We start from the raw sequence: 5,714 nt of genomic DNA, 5'->3' as shown, positions 1-5,714 counted from the left end.
GAAGAGACACCTAGTACTAATGGATTTATAGGAGAATTCTATCAAACTTTTGAAGAATAATTAATACCAATATTATACATTTATTCTCATAAAATGAGAAAGTACTCTATTAAATTCCTTTTAGGAACAAATATAATCCTAATACTTAAACCAGGAAAGGATAAAGCAAAGAAAAAAACGTTAATAAATATCAGCTCAAAAATCCTAAATAATATCCTGTCAGAATACAGCAATTCTGCCAAGAAATCATTCATTATGACCAAATTGGATTTATACCAGGATTAGGTAAAATGGTTCAACATAAGGAAAACAATCAACTTAGTCAAATAAAAAACTCCCAAACCACATTGATTGATACAGAAAAGGTCTTTGGACAAATTAAAATATTCATTTATGCTAAATACTCTACAAAGTATAGATGTAGTAAGATCTTTTTTAAAAATAGCATAAAAAGTTTCTATCTAAGATGTCTTATGACTCTGAGATTCTGTGATTCCATGGAACAGGGTAATTAAAAGCATAAAGATGGGAATGACCACGAGAGACAATATAAAGTTCAATCTCATTGACTGATAAGAAACTTAGCAAATCCAAAGAGGATGAATATCTGATGAATTACTAAAATTATTTGCACTCTCTGATTCTAATGTAACAGTTCACCAGACGCTGGGGCCCAGTTCTTGGACCATATATATTTTCCTGCTGCAAATCCACATGGAAGCTTAAGGAATTTGCTTCTAAGCATCAGAATGGCCTATCTTTTTGGAGCATGTGTAAGTATTCTGTTTCTTGTCAGTGTGTTTTACAACATTTTAATTGGTTGTGGAGCTGGAACTGAGTTTTCATGTATAAGGCATAAACTGACAAAATTTCTTCCCTGGGGCTGTTCAAGTGATCAGGAAGAAATGTCCTAAGCCTCCAGATGAGGACAGGAGTAGAAGTAATAGGCTACTATTAGCAGCCTATCTCCCTACTCTGACCTCTGCATGGCCATGAATACATGGCACCACTGTTTCTGTCTCTTTCATATTTGTTTTTCTTTGATCTTAAGTGAATGAATATCAGAGATGAAATTGACCAGGTCATAACTTTGTGTGCTTCAAAAGATCAGAAAAAACTATCAGTGGTTCAGCAACTGAAGTTCATAGCACAGTATTCTTTGAGCCACAGCAGCTGATCCAGAAAAGGAGCCTACAAAACCCTTTAAAATTCATTTTCTGTGTTGAAAATCAATTTAGATAGCTACCGGTGCAACTACATTTAAATTCACCTGCTCAAACTTCTTTGACTTTGTTGCCTGTCACAAAGATATATTATAGGAAAGAGAGAGAAACATTTTTTTCCCTTCAGGATCTAATTTGCTTCCTTTAAAGATTGAATATTCTCTTTATACCCTGTCATAGAAGTTTTTCTAGCATTTTTCATTCTGTGTTTCTATATACTAATTATAGTAAAGTTAAATTTATTATTTGAAAAAAATGGTACAGTTTACGTGAGTTTTTACCATTTGTACCAGAAGATCCATGCATCGATAGCATTTTAAAAATTTTGCCTTAGAAAAAATGTTTAATTGAAAATTAAAAAAAAATCTCCATGTATTTTTTAAAGAGGGGTTAGGGAAAGCTTCCTGTAGAAGGTGGGATATTATTTAAGACTAAAGGAAACCAGAGAGGTCAGTTGTCTGAGAGTAAGAATGAGGGACAGCAAGAGAAAATGATTGGAGCCAAGAGATGGTTCGTCTTGTTCACGGTACATCCAGGAAACCAGTGCCACTGGATCAAAGATTATGTGCTGGGGAATAAGGTGTAAGAAGACTGGAAATATAGGAGGGGATCTAGATTATGAAGAGCTTTGCAAACAAAGCATTTTGTATTTGATCCTAGAGGCAAGAGAAAGAGATAAAGTAAGAGAGATGGACATAAGTCATATAAAGAAACACTGGTAATGAAGGATCATAGATCTAAACCTATAAAGCAGCTCAGAGGTGTTCTAATATAACTTGCTCATTTTATAGATAAGGAAACTGAGGCCCAGAGTAATCAAGTGATTTGCCCAGTGTCAAACAGAAAGCAGAGCCAAGATTTTAAGTCTAGGTCATTTTACTTAAAAGCCAGTGTTCTTTCTGCCGTACCACACCTCCTCTTTTTGTTAGTGAGGATAGCCCCTACACCCCTGTACTAGGGCAGATTACAGACTCCCACAAATCCCCAACCTACCCCAAGTCGATGTGGAGTTTCTTTGACAAATAATAACAATAATTCATTTGATGACAAACCTTTCAAGGATGAGATGAGTCTCATTGGATTTGCGTAGGCTAGTTCTTGAGTGACAAATACATTTTCACTGTGTTCAACCTGCATTCAAAGCTTACATAATCATCCCTGCCAGAGGAGTCATTTTTCAGGTGCAATTAATATCCATGATCACCTCCACCTCATAATGACTCTTTAGAATGGGATCTTGGTGGATGACATGAAACAAAAATACATTCTTTATGTAAACTTTTGAGAAGAACAAAAAATAAACCCAACCTATTTGTACTGTTAAATTACATGTTAAATCATCATTTATATTTCACAACAAAAATAACTGAGAATTTCTGGAAGAGGTCTCATAAATAATAAAATATATTTATTTTAATATATTTAAGGGTTAGCAAAGGCTTAGCAACTCTGACTCATTAACCATGGGTTATCTTTGAGAGCATTGAACATAACATAATCCTCCTATATCTCTTCATCATCTATAGCTCAACAGTCTCTCTAGTAAAATAGCACATTGTGGGTAGATGATAGGGTCAGAAAATGCCAAAGATTATCTAAGGAGTTAGTCCCAGATCCTCTCTATCCCAGGCCGCGTGGTTCTACCTTACTTCCTCTGAGAAAGAAATTAAAGGAATCTTTTTGTTTGATTATACCTGAAAGGGCTAAGCTAACCCATGCACACTTAGTCATCAACCAAATAATACAAATTTTATCAGTAATTTTTTATCTGTTAGCACCATGCCCAGACATAGTAGCAAGGCTGAGAGCAGTGAATTGGGTAAGTACTATGGCTAGGCAGAGGATCAAGCCACTCAAACCTGAGCTACTTTAAATCATTATGCATACATAAGGATAGCATGTGTTAGGGAGTCTTAGCCAGGATGAAGAGCAGACCAGAGGCTCTGATAGTTGATAGACTGGCGGCTAACAGGGAGCTTTGTAGAGGCTTAGGTTACTGGAGAGAGAGAGAGAGATCAGAACCCAAATAAGCCTCTGGGCTTTGAGAAAGGCTATGGCTGCATTATTTGCAATCATTGGGAACTCTCTCACTTGTAGGCATGTCTGTATGTCTCTTCTGGTATGTTGACCCGTGGAAAGGCAGCCAATGGGATTGTGTCCAACTGTTTCCCCTGTGTGATTTACATGTCAAGACTATGCTTAATATGCATAGAGGACCAGCACAACATAATGGATGGAGCACTGGACTTGGAAATCGGAAGATACAGATTTGAATTTCACCCAGATATGTACTAGCTGTGTATCCTGGAGCACATCACTTAACTTTTCTGTGCCTCAGTTTCCTCATTGGTAAAAAGGCATATAATAAAAGACCTACTTCACAGTGTTGTTCAAAACATCCAAGATAATGACTATAATGCACTTTGCAGAACTTAAAAGTCTTTATGAATGTGAGCTAGCAATAGTAACAGCCACAGCAGCTGTTAACTGGCGGTTAGCCAGTTATAGTCACTTAGTCACTTATAGATGAGGTTGTGATAATAAGAGACATCTTTTGTTTTATCAGAAATGTGGCAGTTGAATAAGACTCTGTCCTATTAACCACAGGGCATGACTGAGAGCCTGGAACATAATATAGTTTTCTATACATCTCTCCACAATCTACAACCCAACCAATTTATCCAAGAGCATGGTATCTTGCAAGCTAGAAAGTGTCAGTTCCCTAAGGAGTTAGCCTAAACCCTCTCTATTCTAGTCCACATTATGATTCTCTGAGAAAGGGAATAGGGGAAAATATACACCCACATACATATACCTATACTTAAATATATACTTATATAAATTATATATATAACCCAATCATATATACAAATGTAAATTACAGTTGTAATATATATTTATATGCACATACACATATATACTTTTTTTTTTTTTATTTTTTTTTTTTATTTTATTTTATTTATTTTTTTTTTTTATTTTTTTTTTTTTATTAAATTTATTTATTTAACTTTTAACATTCATTTTCACAAAATTTTGGGTTACAAATTTTCTCCCCTTTTATCCCCTCCCCCCCCAAACACCAAGCATTCTAATTGCCCCTATGACCAATCTGCTCTCTCTTCTATCCTCTCTCTCTGCCCTTGTCTCCATCTTCTCTTTTGTCCTGTAGGGGCAGATAGCTTTCTATACCCCTTTACCTGTTTTTCTTATTTCCTAGTGGCAAGCACATTACTCGACAGTTGATCCTAACACTTTGAGTTCCAACTTCTCTTCCTCCCTCCCTCCCCACCCCTTCCCTTTGGAAGGCAAGCAATTCAATATAGGCCATATCTGTGTAGTTTTGCAAATGACTTCCATAATAGTTGTGTTGTATAGGACTAACTATATTTCCCTCCATCCTATCCTGTCCCCCATTACTTCTATTCTCTTTTGATCCTATCCCTCCCCATGAGTGTCGACCTCGAATTGCACTCTCCTCCTCATGCCCTGCCTTCTATCATCCCCCCCACCCTGCTTGTCCCCTTATCCCCCACTTTCTTGTATTGTGAGATAGGTTTTCCTACCAAAATGAGTGTGCACTTTATTCTTTTCTTTAGTGGAATGTGATGAGAGTAGACTTCATGTTTTTCTCTCACCTCCCCTCTTTATCCCTCCACTAATGAGTCTTTTGAGTGCCTCTTTTATGAGAGATAATTTGCCCCATTCAATTTCTCCCTTTCTCTTCCCAATATATTTCTCTCTCACTGCTTGATTTCATTTTGTTTTAAAGATATGATCCCAACCTATTCAATTCACTCTGTGCACTCTGTCTCTATGTATGTGAGCGTGTGTGCATGTGTAATCCCACCCAGTACCCAGATACTGAAATGTTTCAAGAGTTACAAATATTGTCTTTCCATGTAGGAATGTAAACAGTTCAGCTTTAGTAAGTCCCTTATGACTTCACTTTGCTGTTCACCTTTTCATGGTTCTCTTCATTCTTGTGTTTGAAAGTCAAATTTTCTTTTCAGCTCTGGTCTTTTCATCAAGAATACTTGAAAATCCTCTATTTCATTGAAAGACCATTTTTTCCCCTGAAGTATTATAGTCAGTTTTGCTGGGTAGGTGATTCTTGGTTTTAGTCCTAGTTCCTTTGACTTCTGGAATATACTGCTCCATGCCCTTCGATCCCTTAATGTAGAGGCTGCTAGATCTTGTGTTATCCTGATTGTATTTCCACAATACTTGAATTGTTTCTTTCTAGCTGCCTGCAGTATTTTCTCCTTGACCTGGGAACTCTGGAATTTGGCCACAATGTTCCTAGGAGTTTCTCTTTTTGGATCTCTTTCAGGCGGTGTTCTGTGGATTCCTTGAATATTTATTTTGCCCTCTGGTTCTAGAATCTCAGGGCAGTTTTCCTTAATAATTTCATGAAGGATGATGTCTAGGCTCTTCTTTTGATCATGGCTTTCAGGTAGTCCCATAATTTTTAAATTGTCTCTCCTGGATCTA

General features: G+C 36.6%; 1 long non-coding RNA gene across 1 annotated transcript; it reads left to right on the top strand.

Moving 5' to 3' along the window:
* The first annotated feature begins 655 nt into the window (after positions 1-655).
* Positions 656-3,604, top strand: LOC140526393 (uncharacterized). The gene is made up of 2 exons (XR_011974351.1): positions 656-773; positions 3,321-3,604. It is a non-coding gene; the product is annotated as an uncharacterized lncRNA (long non-coding RNA).
* Positions 3,605-5,714: the final 2,110 nt, after the last annotated feature.

The sequence above is a fragment of the Notamacropus eugenii genome, chromosome 2, assembly GCF_028372415.1.
Source record: "Notamacropus eugenii isolate mMacEug1 chromosome 2, mMacEug1.pri_v2, whole genome shotgun sequence".
NCBI classification, from domain to species: domain Eukaryota; kingdom Metazoa; phylum Chordata; class Mammalia; order Diprotodontia; family Macropodidae; genus Notamacropus; species Notamacropus eugenii.
This window is presented reverse-complemented; position numbering and strand designations above follow the sequence as displayed.